Genomic DNA, 21,689 nt, shown 5'->3' with positions numbered 1-21,689 from the left:
CAACGTAACCCCTGTGTGTGGGTGTGGGGGGGGGGGGCAGAGGCAGTTTCTGAGCCCTCAGAAGTAAAATAGAAATAGATCAAGGATGATGACAATTCCTGTTCCATAGGTTTGCAGGCTTGTCACGAAGGAGCTGATGTAGGAGGAGGTATTCTGTAAATTGTATCACGTGGCACAGCTGTGAGGTGGTGGTGTGGAACAAGGTCTCTTGGTCATATCAGCAGGGTCACACTGACAGGCTGGAGTGATGTGACACCCAACCGACTAATCTAAAGGCAGGAAACACCACCAGGCCCCCAGATGTCTGGACTCTCTCACCATTTCTCAACCCGTGTGTCTGGCTCTGGGGTGTGCTACGATGGTCTCTATATAGAGTGTGATTGTTTGAATTATGTTTCAGCCTCAGCACCTTATCAACACTACACAGGAGGGCTGCCTGTGTCCGGCATCTTATCAGTATTAAAAAATTAGGGTTGCTTAATTTGCATATCCACATCAAACCTACAGCCAGCTGGGCAGGGGCGGGTGGGGCAGAAGTAGCACATGCACTAATCACAACTAGGATCAGTGCATTAGGCTTAGCTAATTTACATGCAGCCAATCACAGCAAAGGTAGGAAGAGCAAAACTGCTAGGAGAACCAATCACATAAAGAGAATTCTTCACCGTGGAGTATAAGACCCTCGAGCTCCCAGAACTTGATGGTGCTCCTTCCCACCGCAGAGGATAGGCTGTGTGGGGACTCCGGACTTGCTCTGACAAGAATCCAGTAGTAGGTCCGATCCACAGTGACAGCCTAGGCAACCGCTGGCAAGATGGAGGGAGTATCCATACGGTTAGTTTGGGTTCTCCCAGAAGCAAGCCTGAGACAAAGAAACACCAGCAGGGGGTGCAGTGTAAGGGAAGACGGCTAATGAAGGGTGCTTGACCAAGCCAGGCACCTCTGTGGGTAACTGTTTCGGGCCAAATTGTGTGCCCCTCAAACTCATATGTTGAAGTCCTAACTCTCAGGACCTCAGACTGTGACCCTATTTGGAAATAGGGTCTTTAAAGAGGTAATTAAAGTTAAAATAAGGTTGTTAGGTTGAGACCTAACCCTATCTGACTTGTGTCCTTATAAGAAGAAGAGATTAGGACATAGACACGTACAGAGGGATGACCATGTGAAGACTCAGGAAGAAGGTGGCCATCTACAAGCCAAGGAGAGAGGCCTCAGAAGGAACCAACCCTGTGACACCTTGATCTTGAATTTCCAGCCTCCGGACCTGTAGGAAAATAAATTTCTGTCGTTGAAGCCACCCAGTCCGCAGTACTTTGTTATGGCAGCCTGAGCAAACTAATACAGCAAGTAAGACTCATTTCCCTTTGGGGAGACAGCATAAAACACAGGCTTCTGAGTTATCCCACCTGAGGTGTGAAGAGGCTGGGGTATTTATCCACTAACTTGAGCCAGTCATTAATCAGGGTGCTGTTCCTAGGGGGGCATTAATTCCCACATTTCCAGCTTGCTGCAGGGGCAGGAAAAGTGGCTTTGGCAACCAGTAGAAGATGCCAGATGAAGAAATGAAGGCGTCGGCTGTTTGGAAGTTGGGCTGGAATGCAGTAAGTGGTTAACAGTGAGTGGCTTTGGGAGAGGTAACAATGATGGTATCTGCTACACAGACCTATGAGACGAATAACAAGTTGTCTTAGGTACCTGCCCAGAGACTAAGGTTTTGCGTGGACTTTACCTGTACCCCAAAGGAATATGCATGCATGTGGTGTATGTATTATTGGGAAGATTTAGTCTAGATAGAAGACAGACTTTTATATTAGATAATCCTATGCAATGTCCTATAACACTACGATGTCATTCGCAAAGGTTAGCTCTGGTTAGTTTCCATGCCAAAGCCAGTGGAGTGAACAGTACGCGTACTACGGCTCACTGTGGTCTTGCACACCAGTAGCTTTGATGGTTTCCCTAGTGAGGCCTGGAGCACCTCACTGTCTCTTGCTAATTTTTGACGTGAGTACTAGGCACAGCTAGGATGAAGGTGCTTTGAGTCAGGGTTCTTGATTTCAAGCAACCGGAAAAAAAAAAAATTAAAAAAACGATAGCTGGGGCCGGCCCGTGGCTCACTCGGGAGAGTGCAGTGCTGATAACACCAAGGCCCCGGGTTCGGATCCCACATAGGGATGGCCGGTTCGCTCACTGGCTGAGCGTGGTGCTGACAACACCAAGTCAAGGGTTAAGATCCCCTTACCGGTCATCTTTAAAAAAAAAAAAAAATGATAGCTGACCTCAAGAGGAAAGGGATTTCTGGAAGGCTGCGAGGTAGTCCACAGAACTTGAGGGAAGGTAGCAGGACTCACTCTGGTAGCCAAGAACACTCTGGTCGGTTGGGGGGGACAGGTGCAGAGGAGACTTATTAGCCCCCTGTGCCACAGTGTCTGTAGGACACTGTCATTGCTGGACCCCTGAGGTTGCCACCATGGTACCATTGTCCCTGCCTCTTTATGACATTACCTTTGAGACTCAAAGTCGGGGGCGGGGGGGGGGCTGTCCTAGCTGCTAACAATTGGGGCTTTAGGGACAGGAGCTTGGCCATGATCTTTAAGTTGGAGGCAAGCCATGTGTTCCTCTGGTATTACCCAAACCAGGGTATGCCTCCCAAATGGGGGAGGCACTTGTCCTTGGCATATAGGTGGGGGAAAATTCTAGAAGCAGGGAGGAGTAGGGGGTGAATTTGTTCCTGTGAATCCTGGCTCATTTGCTCAGTCTTGGGCAAGGCTAGTAGAGACCGTGCGTAGACGGGAGGTTTGGCGGGACTTGGGATGGGTGCCATTGACCAGGGATCCTTGTGGGCCTCAGATGGCACCAAGAGGCAGAAACAGGAAGACTGAGGGATGCTGGGTGTTCTTATCCATTACTGCATAAGAAACCACTCCAAAAACCACAGCAATGACTTACATTGCTTACTAATCTGGGGATTGACGGGACTCAGCCAGGCAGTCCTCACTAGGGTTCTCTTGGGTGCCTAGGGCTGGAGTCATCTCAAAGGCTCCTTCACTCACATTTCTGACTCCCGGGCTGAGAAGATTCAAATGGCTAGGGCTCTTTGGGCCTCCCTCTCTATCTCTGGGTACTCTCCCCAGACAGCCTTTCCAACATGGCAGCTCAGGACAGCAGGACTTCTTATCAGCTCAGGGCTTCCAAGAAAGAGAACCAGACAGAAGCTGTATTGCCTTTTATGACCTATCCCTCAGCATCACTTCTGCCATATTCTATTCCTTTGTTGTGAATCAGGAAGGCCAGCTTTTGGGAAGGGGTGGAGGATTAGACTCCTCCACCCTTTCATGGGAGGCCTCTCAAAGAACTTGCAGGTATGTTTAAAGCCATCACAGTGGGCTAGGAGATGGCAAACAGCACTTGGCTTGACTGTTTAATTGGACCAACTCATTTTTCATTCTCAGTTTTCTAACTTGGCTGCTTGTTTTTCATGATGCAGAAAGACCAGGGCTCAAACTCCTGGCAGCGTGTTAGTAACTAAAATGTTTGCACCTAGTGAGCTGGACTCTCGTTAATTCCACTTCTTCATTATGCCAGGAGAGCTCATTCCAACTGAAATTTGACTATTGGTTTTTAATTTTGGTGCCATTTTTCAAGCTGATGGCTCTTCTGGCTGACAGTGAATTACCCAGGGTGCAAATTAAATACAATAGAATTGCTAATCAGGCCATTAGAATACAGGGACAAGAGGAAATCTACAAGTTGTTAGATCTGGGTGGGCTCTCTCCTTGCCTTTTGGACAGAATTTGTATGACTTTGAATGGGCCTGTGCATAGGACCAGTACAAATATTGGAAATAGATGCCTGCAGGCAGCCCAGGGGACTGAGCAAGCGGCTGCAAAGCCTGCGATCCTACACTGATTTGGCTGGTTCCCCTTTGCAGGAAAAATTTTGTCCTATAAGTACTCACATCCCTGGGGATTGCTGTCTAATGTTCCATACACTTTTCTCATGCAAGCAAGTGTTGAGATTTAATTCTCAACCTCCAGGCCCACAAGGAAGGCACCAAATATCTGGCATAATGAACAATATTTTCAGATTTCTAAATTTAGACGGAAGGTGAGAACGCACTAGCAGTTTTTCTCTTGTGTCTAATTCTAAGTAAAGATAGAAAGACTTTTATCTGTTGAAGACTTCATTTTGCACACTCACATTCAGTCAGTTTTTCGTTTGTTTGTTTTTTGGTTTCTTTAATCCCCACAAAACTGACAGAGAGGAAATAAGTTGAGGAGCCACTTCCTAAGGGGGCAATGCTTGATGCTAAATGGTAGTTGTGTAGACCTGGAGACGTTCAACCTTCAGAGAAGACCAACTGTGGTCTTTAAGGGTGGACATGCGATCCGGGGCACTGTGCAGAGACGCTGTTGGGAGAGGGGTGTGCTGGGGATCATTCATAAGTGACGGAGGCCTCCCACTGAACCAGTCACAGGGAACACCTATGGAGGCCTGCCAGCCACGTCTGACTGCTTGAAGTGCTTGCAACGTTTAATCTTCATGGCAGTCTTCTGAGGTGCAGATTATGATCACCCCCATATAATGGATATCAGTCTTGAGGTTGGGTAACTTTCCTGGGGTCACCTAACAAGTTAGTGGCAGGGCTACTGCTATTAGACTGGTTTCAGCTGCCAGAGACAGCAGAAAAACCTCTCATCTTAACAAGGCTTAAACAAGATAGGTATTCTTTCTTACAAAAACAAAATTTGGAGGTAGGTAGTCTAACTCCAGCACAGCGGCTCCATAATCATCGGCCACCCAAGTGCCTTCTGCCTTGTTACTCCACCATCTTCAACACATGGCTTCTGCCTTGGGTTGCCAGGACACCCAGCTGAATTGGAATTGCAGATAAACAAAAAATAATCTTTTTTAGTATGAGTATATCCTATGCAATATTAAATTAAATATAATCTTAAAATTTTTTAAAGTATTAAAAATTACAAACAAGTAAATGAAAATTAAGTAAAAATAAAATATTCTTATTTGCTACATCTGGCCATCCTAGCTCTGCCTCATGGTTCAAGATAGCTGCTGCGTACTGGCCCTCAGCACCACACTCCAGGCACCCCGAGAGAGGAGGGTTAAAGAAGGACCTCCCTCTCTTTAAAGACGACTCATGAAAGTCACACCCCAAACTATTGCTCACCTCACATTGGCTACACATGGCTTTTAGGGATGCTGGGAAATATGGCTTTGATTCTGGGCAGCCATGGGCCCAGCTAACCATCAGGGCTTCTATATTAAGAAAAATGGATAGCAGGGGTCAACTTAGTCACTGTCACAGCTGGGATTTAAACCCAAATTAGAGTGGCTTTCGAGTCTTGGGGCTTAGTCACCCTGCTGTCCCGCCTTTTCTCCATTTCATGAAACAAAGGGTGAAGAAGACACGATTCTTGTGTGCCTCTCCCCTGACATCTCTGTGCTTTTGCTGCTAGCAGCCTGCATGTGTGACCCGCTTCAGAGGCCTGCCCTCAGGCTACTGGAGCCATGTTACCCACAACTGGAAATTTGGATGGTCCTTAGCCAATGGTGGGAGCATGAAAGCCCAGCTCCCATGGCTGGGGTCGGGTGAGCACTACAATGTAATTTACACTCCAGAGCTCTGCTGCAGGATCAGACTGAAGCTGGGACCCCACTGAGTGTGCACCCTCACTTGGCTTCTTCCCTTTCCCATCCTGTTTTCCCTGCTCCCTTACTGGTTTCTCCTGGAAGCACTTCCTTTATAAATCACTTGCACACAAATCTTTGTTGCAGCGTCTTAGCGGCCTTCCATAAGAGTTTTTGCTGGAAAATATAAATAGGAAGTGGGTCAGCACTTTTGAAGACAAAGCTGTTCTGTTGTCGCATGCCCCTCCATGATAAAGAGGCCAAAGTGACAAGCAAAGCCCTTGAGCTTGAATTAGGTCACACCCAGCCTTCCCGGCAAATCCCGAGCTGTGACAACCTGTACTGAGTTGGACATTTAATATTTAATTCAATCTTCCTCCAAGTTGTATGTTTTCTTAGGGAATGTGTATTAGTCAGGGTCTGGTCAGGGAAACAGATGGCACCCGGAGTTTTAGATAGGAAGGGATATAATACTGGCGATTAGGTACTTACAAAACAGTTGGAGGAGCTGGAAAAGCAAAGGTCTAGGAAATCTGATACCAGCTCTCAGATTTCCCCTACACTTCCAGAGCCTCAGGAAGTACAGTGAGGAGCATACCAACCTGTGTGACCAAGGTAGGTGATTCTTGGTAATGTGCCTGGAGGTTGCCCCAAAAGGTGACACTTACTGTCCCCTTTGTGTGTGCTGCCATTGCTGGAGAAGCGAGAACCATCGTGGCTTCTTGCCTCTTTGGCCTTCTGGGTATAGTACAAGTATAGTCGATCCTCATCATTTGTGGATTCCGTATTTGAAAGTTCACCTACTTGCCAAAATTGATTTGTAACCTCCAAATCAATACTTACGGTGCATTCGCAGTCACTGGAGGACAGAGCAGTGAAAAACTTGAGTCACCTAAAGTACACATTCCCAGCTGAGGCTAAACAAGGCGCCGTTCTGCCTGCTAGTTTCAACTCTCCTACTATAAACGAGCGTCGTTTTAGCAGTCTGTTTAGTGCCATCTTTTTGAGATTTCTGTGCTTTTTGTTGGAGATTTTGCTGTTTTAAGTGGCCCCTAGGTATAGCTGTGTAGTGTTCCTAAGTCCAAGAAGACTATGATGTGCCTTACAGAGAAAATATGTGTAGGTCAGCTTCATTCAGGCATGAATTATAAAGCTGTTGGCTGTTGAATTCAATGTTAATGTACCGAAAATAAACATTAAATAAGATGTCTTTAAACAGAAACAAACACAAAACAAAGGTATGTATTGGTTGGTTCACAAAAATATTGTGACCAGAGGCTTGCAGGAACCTAACTCTGTATTTCCCCTAGGAGCAATGGTTTAGTATTCACTATCTCAGTGTTTGCAACAACTTTATAGAACGTAAGCACTGTGAACAGCAAGAATCAACTATACGTCTCACGGGTAGAATCTAACTTGTAACCCATTTGGCAAGGAAGACTGGAAAATGTAGTTCACAAACTTCCAAATGCTGGAAGCAATACATGGGAGAGTGTCAGGCTGGGTTACAGACCTCACTACTCAGTCCTGTGCAGGTCCTGAGTCAGGTAAGCGAAAGAAAAACAAAGTAGCCGCTGGCAAAGCAGACATGCTTTATTTCAGACGCGAGCTCCACCACCAGCAGGTCAGCGCCGTTCTCTTTTATAGCAAAAGTACACCATAGTGGCAACGAGCCAAGGGGTACATGGGTGCACATGCGCAGTAACACTACTCTTACATTACTTGTTTACCACGGATATGCTGACTCATACCCAGCCGGATATGAGGCGAGAGGGCCTGACTAAACTAACTCCATTTTCCTCACAGAGAGCATAGAAGCGGGAAAGGCGGTGCTTAGTTACTGACCGTCCATCACAGTATGTTAAGGCATTTAACGTTTTTAAAATGTGTTTAATGGTTGCCCTAGAGTTTACAGTATACGTCTTTAATTATTAAATCAGTGTCTACCTTCAAATAAAATTATACCATTTCACATGGAGTATAAAGACCTTATACAAGTGTACTCCCAATTCATCCCTCCTATGCCACATTTTACATTTACAAATGCTATACACACAATGTGTTGCTGCTGTGCCGACTTTAGACAGTTATCTTTTAGAGCAATTTAAACATTTTAAAATAAATTTTTATTTACCTTTATTTGTTCCATTTCCAGCCCTCTTCATTTACTCGTGTAGATCCAAGTTTCTGTATTACATATTCCTTCTACTTGTAACATTGCTTGTACAGCAGCTCTGCTGGCAGTGAATTCTCTGTTTTTGTTTGCCTGAGAAAGTCTTTTTTACTTTTGAAATATATTTTTGCTGGGTATAGAGTTTTGGGTTGACATGTTCTTTTGTTGTTGTTGTTGTTTAACAGTTTAAAGATATTATTTTACTGTCTTTTGACTAGTACGGTTTCTGATGAGAAGTCTGCCATAATTCCTATCTTTGTTCCACCATAGGTAATGTTTCTTTTTTCTCTGGCCGACTTCATGATTATTCTCTTTGGTTTTGGTTTTCAGCAGTTTAACTATGATATACCTAGGATTCCTTTTTTGCTTGTTCGTTTTGTTTTTTACCCTGCTAGGTCTTATTTGAGCTTTGTAGATCCATGGTCGGTGTCTGCCATTAGTTCTGGAAAATCCTCATCCATTATTTTTTCAAATATTTCTCCTGCCTTGTACTCTTTCTTCTCCTTCTGGAATTCCAATGACATGTATGGTAGACTCCTTGATAATGTCCCACAGCATGCACTTTCATGCTCTGTTTCCCCACCCCCCATTCTTTTTTATTTTTCCTCTTTGTGTTTCAGTTTGGGTAATTTCCATTGACTTATCTTCAAATTTGTTGATTCTTTCCTCAGCTGTGTCAGTCTCTTGATGAGCCCATCAAAGGCACAGTAGTGCTTTTCATTTCTAGCATTTCCATTTGATTCTTTCTTATAGTTTTATTCTCTTTACCAAAATTACCCATCTGATCTTGCATGTTGCCCATCTCTCCTTGGAGGGACTTATCTTTCCTTACAGTTTAGATTGGTTGGTAGCCCTGTGACTTCAGCTCTCTGGTAAGTTCAAGGAAAGGTGTGATTTTCATATCGTCTAGCTTTTTTGTTGTTGTAAGGTTGGGCACAATGCTCTTACCAGCCTTCTGCGTCCTAAATGGACTGCTGCTTTTTTGAAAGATATGCTGTAGAAAAAGTACAAGAATTAATCTTGTGTTTAATTCTTGGTTTCTTTCAGATCCCTGTGCTGTACACATGCATCCAAATCAAGACACTAGTATTTACTTGATGGAATTCAAAAAGAAATGCTCAATCTCTGGCTGGCTTATAAGCAGTGGTAAGTGGTATAAAATGATCAAACTTTACCCCCAATTGCAGCTATGATAGATTCTTAAAACAGCCCCCAATGAATCATGTCTTCCAGAGTTCACACCCCTTTGCAATGTTTTTTTGCAGCTCTTTTCATCATGAGGTGGAGTTACTTCTCCACCCTTTGAATCTGGGCTGGGATTGGCACTTGTTTTGATCAATAGAATGCAGCTGAAGTGACATGCGTGTGTTGGGGTAGGGGGGAGGTGGACATCTGAGTCTGGGCCTTAAGAGGCCTTGTAGCTTCTGCTTTTGCCCCAGGGTGGACTTCTAGTCACCATGTAAATTAAGGAACCTGGGCTATCCTGCTGGAGAGAGAAACTGCTTGGAAGAGAACCAAGCCCCCACATTGTAGTGAACCCTGCCAACTCCAGGACAAGAGAGAAGATCCAATCATCTCAGTCAGCCCCAGTCATTGGAGCTACCCCAAACTGGCCATCAGATGTGCGGGTGTAACCATTTGGCTTTTCCAGCCCCAGCCAAGATACTGCAGCCAACATCATGAGGAGTAGAGATGAGTCATCACACCAGCTCCAAATGCCTGACCCACAGAATTATGAGAAACACAAAGATAGTTGTTTTAAGCTACCAAGTTTTGGGGTGGTTTGTTGGGCAGCGATAGCTAACTAATACAGCAGAGACTTCTAGTTGCTCCACAATGTCCCTTCTCCCCTTTTTCCTCTTTAAAACAATGGCCGAGTTTTTTAGCTAGATACACAGCCACCTGAAATAAAAATTACATTTCTCATCCTTCCTTGCAGCCAGATACGGCCATATGATTCACTCTGGCCAGTGGGATATAAGTAGAAAGGGTGTGCACAACTTCCAGGGTAGTATTTATTTTTGACGCCTTTATCTTACCAATATATCAGAGTCTAGCACTGTTGTTGGAGAGATAGGAACATTTTGTACCATGAACATCTTTGTTTCCTACCTTACCTGAATAAGATGTGGATTGCTTTGGTGTCTATTAGGAAAATAACAAGAGCACAGCAACCAAAACACTGTAGTTTAGCAGAACATAAGGATCAGAAAGTCACTGGAGAAAAAAAGGAACAAAAAAGGACAGAATGAGCACCAATTGGCAAGACTAGCTTTTTTATTTTATTTTTATTTTTGGCAGCTGGCTGGTAACAGGGATTGAACCCTGGACCCTGGTGTTATCAACACCATGCTCTAACCAACTGAGCTAACCAGCCAGCCCAGAAAGACTACCTTAACCCACTAATAATCCTATCATATTTTGAGTACCTTGAAAAGTAAGTTGTGAATCTTCGCATTGAAATGGATTTTTTTTTTTTTTTTTTTTTCAAAAGATGACCGGTAAGGGGATCTCAACCCTTGGCTTGGTGTTGTCAGCACCACGCTCAGCCAGTGAGCAAACCGGCCATCCCTATATGGGATCCGAACCCGCGGCCTTGGTGTTATCAGCACCGCACTCTTACCGAGTGAGCCACGGGCCGGCCCTGAAATGGATTTAAATCAAGACATTGGGCCCTTTGCCTGACTTTAGGCATGGAATGTTCTCAGGGTAATAACACAGGCCTGGTACTTGTACCTCAGTTATCCACTCACAGTTTATGATTGTGATCTTGCTGTGGTAGATCTTATGAAAATCTCCTCGCTGTGTCCTTGCTCCAGGTAAACACTCCTTCCGGGTATGGTAGAAAGTTGAGAGGTTTGGTTAGCACTCTGGATGGGAGCCCATGACTGGCATAGACGCCCCTCCAGGGCTCTTCTTCCCGTTGGCCATTAGGCCTTGTGCGTTCTTCACCTCTCTTGACTCTGTCACCTTCTCTGTCTCTTCATGGCCACTTCCCTGTGTTCAGCCTTTGTAATTTCTCTCTAAAGCTTCCTGCCCTCAGTCCTGTCCCCTCAAATTCATTCTCTGCTTTGCAGCCACAGGGATTTCTCTAGAAAGTATATCAGATTCATGACATACCTGTGCTTACAATCCTAGCAAGCCTCCCCAATCCTTCTGTAAGAAGTAGAAAGCCTCATTCAGGCTCTGGCGACCTAGCACCACCTTCTTTCGCTACCTTATTTCTTCATTCCTCCTCTTTCACATGCTGGATGACATATGTAGCCCCCCTGGATGACTTGAAAACTCCTGAAGCAGCCCAGCTCTCAGAGCCTCAGACACTCTGTCCTGGCCCCTTCTTCTAATCCAACACTTTCCTGCCTTTTAAGACTCAGCTCGTGTGTTAGGCCACCTCCTTTAGGAGACCTCTCAGATCAGGGCTTTCTTTGTGTTCCAAGCATGCCTGTGTCACTACATTTGTCAGGCTGTTTTCTGAGGGGCAGTCTCCCCCACAAGACTGTAAAGTATTTGATGTGAGTGTAGCACCCACTGCTGGTGTCCCCTTCCCGCACCCCTTGGCCTTCCAGCACTTACCACTTCTGTGCCCAGCAGCCCAGGGCAGGCTGAAAGTTCCAGGGACTTAATGCCTCCTGAGAGCAGCTGTCAACCAATGACTGATGGGAGTCGGTGTATGAATACCCAGCTCCCTTGCCCCTTGGGTGGATAACGCTGAGTCCTGTGCTCTACATCATTACGCAGAGTTTCCCTGTGGGAAGGAGCTCCAGTTCCCTCAGTGGTGGCCAGCAAAGCCCACCCTTCACTGGCCGACTTTCCTTCCCTGTCTCACTTCCCACTTCCCTTTTGATGTTCCTTGCGCCTCCCAAATAAAGCCTGAACTACCACTCACCTTCCTATCTCAGGATCTGCTCTGGGGAAATCCCAGGCTTGGCGGTTCTTGTCTGGTTTGTCCTTGCGTTTTTTGCAGCACCTAGTTTAATATCTGGCACAAAGTAGGTCCTTGATAATAATTTGTTCACTGGCTGGCTGTGTCTGTCTGCCTTAATGAATAACTGAATCAATTCATGGTTGGAATGACTACTTTTCCAGTACTATCGCCTGTCTCTCTTGTGGTAGACACAGAGGTGTCACTGGATTCCCCTTCAAGGAAGTTCTTGTTACTCATTCAAGGGGTGTGCAGAGAGCAGACAGCGCCCAGCCGTCAGCTCTTCCAGTCTGCCTCAGCTGCAGAGAGCCACCTCGCTCCAGGTCACGCCCTCCCCAGAGCAGCCCACACCTGGTGACTGAGTAGAAAGGCATGCTTTAGTAGAAATCGTAAAAAGGAAGTAATGGTCTGGCCTATCGCAGGAAAACTCTGGTGGATGATCTTTGCTCCAGAGCTCTCCCCTGGGTTGGCCAAGGCTATGTTGGGACCACATCACAGTTCAGCTTCAGGATTGCCCTATCCTGCCTTCCCCCACTTCTTGTCACAGGACTGGATCCCTAATAAACATCTTATACTTCAAAAGCCATCCCGTCATCTGCTTCTGGAGTGCCCAACCTGTGACACCTCTCTTCCATAGTGTGTTAGTCAGGATTCTCCAGAGAAACATAACCAATAGGATATATGGGCCAGCCCCGTGGCGCACTCGGGAGAGTGCGGTGCTGGGAGCGCAGCGACACTCCCGCTGCGGGTTCGGATCCTATATAGGAATGGCCAGTGCGCTCACTGGCTGAGCGCGGTGCGGGCGACACCACACCAAGGGTTGCGATCCCCTTGTCATGAAAAAGACAAAAAAACCAAAAACCAAAAACAAACAAACAAAAGGATATATACACATACACATATCCTTTTATTTATTTATTTTTTTGCAGCTGGCCAGTACAGGGGTCCAAACCCATGACTTTGGGGTTGTAAGGCTGACCTCTAACCAACTGAGCTAATTGGCCAGCCTAGGATATACATATATCCTGTATATTATATATATGAGGAGATTTATTGTGGGAATTGGCTCATATAATTATGGAGGCTGAGAACTCTCATGATCTGCTGTCTGCAAGCTGGAGACCCAGTAAAGCCAATGGTGTAAGTCTTGGTCCAAGTCCAAAGGTCCAAGAACCAGGAGCATTTCTGTCCAAGGTCAAGAGAAGATGATGTCCCAGCTCAAGGAGAGAGAGAGGTAAGGTAATTCGCCCTCCCTCCACCTTTTTGTTCTAATCAGGCCATCAGGGGTTTGGATGATGCCTGCCCACACTGGTGAGGACAGATCTTCTTTACTCAGTCTACCAATTCGACTGCTAACCTCTTCCAGATACACCCTTACAGACACATCTGGAAATAATGTCCTATCAGCTATCTAGGCATCCCTTAGCCCAGCCAAGTTGAGTTGTAAAATTAACTGCCACACATAGATTCTGTGCCTTAGTTACCCTGATTCCCTGATTCACTGTCGCTTTCACAGACTTTGTGCTTTTCTGACTCCACCAAATTGTTCACATTATTGTCCACTACTCTCTGCCCTTCAGTAATATCTGGATAATGCTTTGTAGTCTACAAAGTATTTCTATATATCAGATTTAGTCCTCACAATAGCCCTGCGAAGTAGGTGTTCTTATTCCCGTTTCTCAGCTGAGGACACTGAAGTTTAGAAAAATATAGGGATTTGCCCAAGGTCCGCAGCTACAAAGTGGAGAACAGAACTTAGAAGCCATTGATTCAGCAGATGACCTTCCTCCCTCCTGGTGGGCCTAGGGGATATGGGTCCAGCAATGACAGTGTCTGCTACAGGAATTATCTGCAGTATTTGCCTAGGAGGTGGGAGGTAATTCACTATCTCATTCCTTTGGGCTCAGACCCTGAAGATCCCTATTGAATATTCGCTGGGAACAGTAATGGCCCCTAGTTCCTTAAGCCGAATTAATATGTGTGATTTGCTCAGGAGTCATCTATGCAAGTGAAACCATCGTGGGGAAAGGCAGAGAGGTCCAGGGCTGAGGGCTTAGGGAGGGACAGTTGCTGGTGGAGGCCTCCAGTGCTTGCAGAATCTGGGGCCGTTCTGCAGCCTCTCCATTATCCTCCACCCCCTACCCTTGAATGAGTGATGTCTTCTGGAGAGGTTAAATATCTATAGCAGTTAACTTTTTTGAATGGGGTGAAGGGTTAAGGAACAAAGGTGCCTCTTGGCTTCCCCCAGGAGAGCCCAGATGGTTCTAGCTTAGAGAAGAGTGAGATCAAAGAGAAGCTGGTGTCCGGGCCAAAGGCAAGTGGACTTTTAGGTTAGGTGAGAAGTCTCCAGTGCAAAACTGATTGAACTCTGAAAATAGCTGGATCAGGACTCCAGTGGGTGCATTTACCCCTGCTGTGGACCTGCTTGGGTACTTGTTATTCCTTTAAACTTTATGTATCTTATTCTTTTTAGGCCTGATTGTTACTCTCCTTCAGAAACAAGATGGCTCTGGGAACAGACTCATGTTAATTAAAATCACATGAGATTGATATAAAACCCCGGGAAGTCATTAATTTACAGTGAGTAATCCAGTCATTTATTCATGTATTTATTCCATAAATATTTATTGAATGCTGACCTAAGCCAAGTTGGTCATGCATTACCCTAAAGTTCTTTCTGGAAGGTAACATAGCCTCCTGTATCAGGCAGGAGACAAGAACCACACCAGTTGTTTTAACAGAGAGAATTTAATATAGAGAATTGTTAGCTAGGCATAAGGAATTATTAACTAGTCACCGAAGAAGCAAAAAAGCAAAAGGAAAACTCTAAGGTATCATGGTGGTAGCAATTTCAGGAAGCAGCTACCATCCCTGGGAGGACAAAGGGGAAAAAGTTGGAATTATTAAAACCTAGGAGCTTGGAAGAGGGATCACATGGGGCTGAAACTCAGAAGCCTGAGGAAGGGGTACTTGCTGGCTGGTGATGGTGTCTCTGAGCTCAGAGGAGAGACGCCATAGAGCTGGGACCCAGACCTCTGCAGAGGGGATGCTGGCCAGCTGGTGTCTCTGAGGTAGGAGGTGATGAGGCTGTTTCTGTGGGTATTAGAAAAACTGCAAACCGGATTCAGCTGCTGCTGCAGGAAGGAAGTGCTGCCGCCAGAGTGAAGAAGCATGGTGTGGGGGGTGCCGCTCAGGATCGGGACGCTATCAGGAAGAAGCCCCAAGAAGCCAACAGAAAGCCAGGAGAAGCCCAAAGGAAAAAACAAGTCCCTTCATCCTCTAGCCTTGCATTTTCTTCTAGCATTTCCTATGGGTAGAGCGTATCAGGGAGCACCTGGCAAAGCTGAAATATGTTTTGCCGAGTCCCAGCCCCAGCATCATAAAGAAAGGGTGGGTGTGGAGCTGAGAGACAATCTCTTAGTAACAGACACATGTCCAAACAATCTTGAGGTGAGTGAGGATTAGCTAACCTCTCCCCAACAATTCACCAGCAGTTCACACAAAAGCAAGTCTCTGACCAAATTCTAGCATGTTTATTAAACAAGCATTCATTAGCAACCCAGCACAAAACAGTTCATGCAATCTATTCTCTAGGCTCAAGGAAGTCCCAGCTCTCAGCCTACCCTTGCATGAAAGCTCCATTTGAGGTAGATGCAACATACCAGAAGTATCAGAGAACCAGAAATCCTCCAAAACTAAAGGTTAAATCAAGCCTCAGATGCCATCTCTAAGGTGCAAGGCACAGGCCTTGCTAGATTCTTATAACTTTTTCATATAAAGGTGAAGAGTATCTTGAGTGCATTTTAAGCAAATCTATAGATCCTGAAAACATATAAAATCACCAACAAGAGTCTATGTCTAACATTCATCAGGCTAATTAACAAGTCACCAATTTCATCAATGAAAACCCATTTCTGACTTTCACTTTGCCAGTTAGCAAAGCCCCAGGTATTGATGAAGCCCTTGTGATCTTGCACTTGGATGTGGCCTCTCTGATTCGAAGCTGGCTGACTAGTTGAAGAGGGGAGTTTTGATGAGGGCAAATGACTGCCCCTGGAATTGGAGTTTTAACTAACACAGACATAATATCACACCGTTCAGGTGGAAGTACTTCAAAAATAAAATGCAGACATAGTAATAAATACTGTTTATACCAGGCACCACTGAGATTCAGTGGTGGACAAGACACAGTCCTTGCTTTTAAGGGGCTGCACAGCCTGGGAGGCGAACGACAAACAGGCGATTGCAGCGAGTACAGAGTGTGCTGATGGGGGTTGGCCAGCTCAGGCTAGGGTGCTTTTCTAGAAACCACAGGAGGACCAGGTTCTGGCACTCAGTTGTCAGCAAACCTTCTCTGTAGTTCAAGTTTCCAGATAAAATACAGGATGTCCAGTTCAATACGCTTTTCAGGTGAACAATGAATACTTTTTTGGTATAAGTAATGTATTTTATTTGCTAAATCTGGCAATCCTAGTTCTAGGCAAGGCTAGAAAGCAAGCCAAACAGGTCAGAAGTTGGCTTGGTGGGTGTGAGATTAGTCAAGGCAGGAGAATGAGATAGTTTTAGGTTTTGTGCCTGAGTTATTCATTTCCATCTGCCTTCCTAGACAAGCCCAAGTGTTTTGGAGGTCAGGGCATCTGCTCCCCTGAGCAGTGCTGGTCCCAAGCTACACGTGATCTCTCTAAGCTCCCCATATATAAATGTCATGCACTTTCTTCTTAAGCAGACCCCTTCTGCCAGCACATTCTTTCTTAAGCAGACCCTGTGATGGTTAATTTTATATGTCAACTTGGGGAGTGTTTTTGGATGAAATTAACAGTGAAATCGGTGAGCAGATTGCCCTCCATAATGTGGGTGGGCCTTGTCCAATCAGTTGAAAGCCTGAATAGAACAGAAAGACTGGCCTCCTTGAGCAAGAGGTAATAATTCTCTGGCAGACTGCCTTTGAACTTCGTCTGCAGCATTGGGTCTCCACCTATCTGCCCAGACTGCAGATTTTGGACTTGCCAGCCTCCGTAATCTGTGAGCAAATTCCTTATAATTAATCAATCTCTGTGTGTGTGTCTCTGTTTCTGTCTTTCTCTCTCTTGCTATATTTATGTATATATATCTATCCCATTGCTTCTCTTTCTCTTTCTCATGCAATCTGTTCTCTAGGCTTGAGGAAGTCCCGGCTCTCAGCCTACCCTTGCATGAAAGCTCTGACTAACACAGACCCCCCAAATAGCTGATTAGGTTTAAGCTTTCATAATGGCAACACCGTCTTGCTTCCTTCCTCTAAATAGGTCCCCTGAATGGGGTTTGTTTGCTCACAGTCTTCATTTTTTTCTTACTAATGGCTGATCTTATTTTTCTATTAACACTCAGAAAGGTTAAAAACTTGCCCAAGGCTAGCAAGCTGGGATTTCATCTCACCTCTGGTTTCAAGGCCTATGTCGTTTCTGCTGTTTGGTGTCAGTCTGTGTCCTGGAAATTGTGTCTGTCATCATAGGGAGACAGCTATTGGGTAAAGTAAAGGATGCTAGGCTTGGAGTCAGAAGACTTGAGCCTTGTTCAGAAATGGAGATACCCCAGATGGGGTCAGCAGTCTGGGGAGGTCTTTGATGCATAGGGCTGACACATGTTCAGCAACTTATGCGGGTTGATCTGACAGAACCTCTTAATATACCTGAACTCAGGGCACGTAGTGTGACCCAAGGCTGGGCTCCATTAGTGATATCCCAGCCCCAGGTGGCACAGCAATTAAAGGAGAAGCTTTTTGGGTCAAAAGCAGAAAATCCTGGGAAGATGGGGGTCCTACCTCACCTGTGCAAAACCAGTCCTATTATTCTAGTCCTGTCACCAGGCAATGCCTATATTCATCTGAAAGATTCAGGGGGATGGGGGGCAGGTTCATGATCCACCTGAGGCATCATGGTCCTCAAATCCACCAGGCTGGGGCCAGGAACTGATAGGAGGACTGAGGGCAGGAGTTAAATGAGCACAGGATTTGTGGCTAGCCAGGTAGGAACTTTATTTTCTTTATAACTGTGTTCTAGGGTATTACGGACTGAATGTGTCCCCTCAAAATTCATATATTGAAGCCCTAACCCCCAATGAGATGGTATTAGGAAGTGAGGTTTTAAGGGGTGATTAGGTTTAGATGAGGTCTTGAGGATGGGGCCCCCAGGTGGGATTAGTGTCCTTACAAGGAGAGGAAGAGAGATCAGAGCGCGCTCTCTCTCTCTCTCTCTCTCTCTCTCTCTCTCTCTCTCTCTCTCTATCTCACCAGGGAACTGAATTGGCTGGCATCTTTACCTTTGACCTCCCAGCCACCAGAATGTTGAGAAATACATGTCTGTTGTTTAAGCAACCCAGTCTGTGGTATTTTGTTGTAGTAGCCTGAGCAACTAATACATAAGGTGACTAGACGATCTCTTATTAGCAGTTTTCCCATGTCAAAATCTCTTAGAAAATGTGTATTGCTTTATGTATGTGTGTTTCTTTTATTTTTAAAATCAACTTTATTGATATGTAATTTACATACAATAACCTGTACCCATTTTAAGTGTACAGTTTGATGAGTTTGGAGAAATGTATATACCTGTTTAACCACACCCAGTGAAGATATAGATTATTTCTATGACCATGAAATTTCCTTTGTGTTTGTTTGCAGTTAATTCTCTCCCTCCACCCTTGCCCTAAGCAACACTAATCTACTTTTCCCACTGTCAATTAGTTTTGTCTGTTTTGAAAATTGCATAGACATAGAATCATATATTGCATACAATGTTGTGTCTGGTTTTTGTTAAATATGATGTTTTCGAGACTCATCCGTGTTATCAATAGTTTGTTTCTTTTTATTGCTGATTAGTATTCTATTGTATAAATATACCATGATTTTTTAAACTCATTTTCCATTGGTGTATTTTAAATTTATGTCTATTCTGTTACATATCTCATTCTGTTTGTTAGATTTTTCACTAAGCATAGCGTTAAGATTCATCCATGTGGCTATATGTATTGCTCCTAAATGCTTCAGATCACTCTGTGGTGGGCAACCCCAAGGTTTTACCTAAACACTCCCTCTGTGATGGAGCCCACGTTGCTCCCCACCACAAAATACACTGCACTGAGGATCTTTTTACATACACCCTGTGGACCTCTGAATTTCCATGTAATACATACCCAGGAGGGGATGTGCTGGGTCATTAGGTATGTGTTTACCTAATTTACATGAGAGGTGCCAGTTTCTTCACCAGAATGGCTGCACCACTTTTCATTTGTACCAGCAATGCCAGTAGGCTCTTACAGCCCCACAGCCCTCCAACTCTTAGCATTATGCAGCTGGCTAACTTTTGCAGCCTAATATAGAAGAAAAGTGGTATCTCACTTTTGTTTTAATTTGCATCTCTCTGATGGCGAATGATTTTGAGCATCTCTTCAAGTGTGTTTCTCTTCTCTAAACTACCAATTCATATTCTTTGCCCAGTTTTCTATTGGGGATACTATTTTTCTTCTTGTTGATTTCCAGGTCTTTCTTTATATGTGACATGTTATCTCTTGTTGCTTTTAGAGATTAAAAACATTGTCATCCATTTTGGTCATATATTTATTCCCTTTGTCTGCAGTGTCCTTCAGTAAACAGAAAACCTTGATTCTGAAGTAATCAAATTTCCTCTTTCACCTTATAGTTTTTGTCTTCGAAGTTTAATTTAAAAAGTCTTTCTCTGCCTGTACAGATCATAAAGATATTCTTCTACATTTTCTTCTATTAACTTTATAGTTTTCACTGTCATACTCAGGTCATTAACCCACAGGCTCCCCACTTACTGAAGGTGTTAGATTGGGAAGCAGTTTTAATTTTTTCCATTTGGCATGCCAATTTTTTTCTCAGTTCCATGTAGCTCGTCTCCAAAACCTTGGGTCTAACATGAGTAGTTTGAAAAAAAAATCTCTCTCTCTCTTTTTTTTTTTTTCCTTTTTGTCTTTTTTCGTGACCGGCAACGGATCGCAACCCTCAGTGTCGCGCCCGTACCGGACCGGGACCGGCAACGGGACTGCAACCCTCGGTGTTGCACCTGCACCTCGCTCAGCCAGTGAGCGGCCGGTCTGTATGTGGGATCCGAACCCTCAGCGGGAGCACCGCCGCTCTCCCAAGCGGCGCACTGTAGCAGTGTGCCACCGGGCTGGCCCCAGAAAAAAAAATCTCTTAATTAGAATTTGTTTGAGCTTTTAATTTAAGTATGGCACACGCACACACAAAAGTGCTCAAATCATGAGTGATTTGATGAATTTCCAAACAATGAAAACAGCACTGAAACAGAACATTACCCTTACCCCAGAAGGCCTCCTCCTGCCCATTTTTATCCAATACACATCATAGATTAGTTTTGCCTTTTTGTGTGTGTTGTTTTTTGGTTCTTATAAATGGAATCATACTTTATGTACTCTTGTGTCTGATGGCTTTCACTCAATATTATGTTTGTAAGATTTGTCTATATTTGTTCATTCTCATTGCTATACAGTGTTCCATTATATAATTATACCACAATTTATTCATTACACTGTTGATGGGCATTTGGGTAGTTTCCAGGTTTGGGCTATAACAAACAGGGTTGCTATGAAAATTCTTGTACACATCTTTTGGTGAAATGTCAAAAGATATGTATGCATTTGTATATCCATTTCTACTGGGTCATAGGGTATGCATATGTTTGGCTTCAGTAGTTTCTGCCAAACAGTTTTCCAAAGTGGTTGTACCAATTTTCACTCCCACAGAACAGTGTGAGCATTCCAGTTGCTCCACATCTTTGCTAATGCTTGGTATTTTCCATCTCTATTTCATTTTAACCATTCTGGTGGGGGTCTAGTGGTATTTCATTGTGGTTTTAATTTTCATTTCCTAAATGTCTAATGAAGTTGGGCACCTTTTCATATATTTACTTGCCACTTCAGTATCTTCTTTTGTGAAGTGTCTGCTCAAGCCTTTTGCTTGTTTTTCTTTTAGGTTGTCTGTCTTTTCCTTATTCATCTGTGAAAGTTTTTTCTATAGCCTGGGTATAAATCCTTTGTTCAATATACGTACTGAAAATATACCTTTCACTCTGTAGGTTGCCTTTTGCCTTTTTATTCTCTTAATTTCAAATAGTCCAACTTCTTTTTTCTTTTTATTCATAGCTAGTGCTTTTTTGTGTTCTGACACCAAGTCATGAAGATGTCTTCTTCTAAAAGATTTATTATTTTATCTTTCCTATTTAGATCTGCAATTCTTATTGATGTATATGTATGCCGTGAGATAGAGATCCAGATTCATTTTTTTCTCCATTTAGGTATAAAATCAACTGAGTTCCATTTATGTAAAATAGTATCTTTTCGGGCCGGCCCGTGGCTCACTCGGTAGAGTGCGGTGCTGAAAATAGTATCTTTTTCCCACTACACACCAGTTTCACACTGTAATAAGTCAGGTGAACTGAACATGGCTGTTCTAGATTCTCAATTCTTCTCCATTGGTCAGTTTATCCATCTTTGTGCTGTTACCTCACTGTATTCCCCAGAGAGGGCTCGTGTATTCTCGATTAAGTTAATATTTACACACTTTATAGTTTTGTGGCTATTGTGAATGGTATTCTATTTTTATTACATATAGTAATTAATAGTTTCTAGTTATTTCTGGGGTAAAGAACTGCTACTGACTTTTGTTGATTTTCTAGCTGGAAACTTTATATACATTTTCTATTAGAGTTAAGAGTTTGTCAATTGTGTTTTTATTTTTAGATAGATGATCATATCATTTGCAAATAGCAGTTTCATCTTTTTCCTTCCAAAAACTATACCTCTGTGATGGTTAATTTTATGTATCAACTTGGCTAGGCTATGGTGCCCAGTTGTTCGGTGAAACACCAGTCTAGATGTTGTTGCAAAGGCATTTTTAGATGAGATTAACATTTAAATCAGTAGACCTTG

General features: G+C 44.1%; 1 non-coding gene across 1 annotated transcript; it reads right to left on the bottom strand.

Moving 5' to 3' along the window:
* Positions 1–10,124: 10,124 nt before the first annotated feature.
* Positions 10,125–10,199, bottom strand: TRNAI-GAU. The gene has a single exon. It is a non-coding gene; the product is annotated as a tRNA-Ile (tRNA).
* Between the last annotated feature and the right edge of the window lie 11,490 nt (positions 10,200–21,689).

The sequence above is a fragment of the Galeopterus variegatus genome, unplaced genomic scaffold, assembly GCF_000696425.1.
Source record: "Galeopterus variegatus unplaced genomic scaffold, G_variegatus-3.0.2 Scaffold1074, whole genome shotgun sequence".
Taxonomy (NCBI): domain Eukaryota; kingdom Metazoa; phylum Chordata; class Mammalia; order Dermoptera; family Cynocephalidae; genus Galeopterus; species Galeopterus variegatus.
Note: the sequence above shows the minus strand (reverse complement) of the source record. Positions and strands in the feature narration are given on the sequence as shown.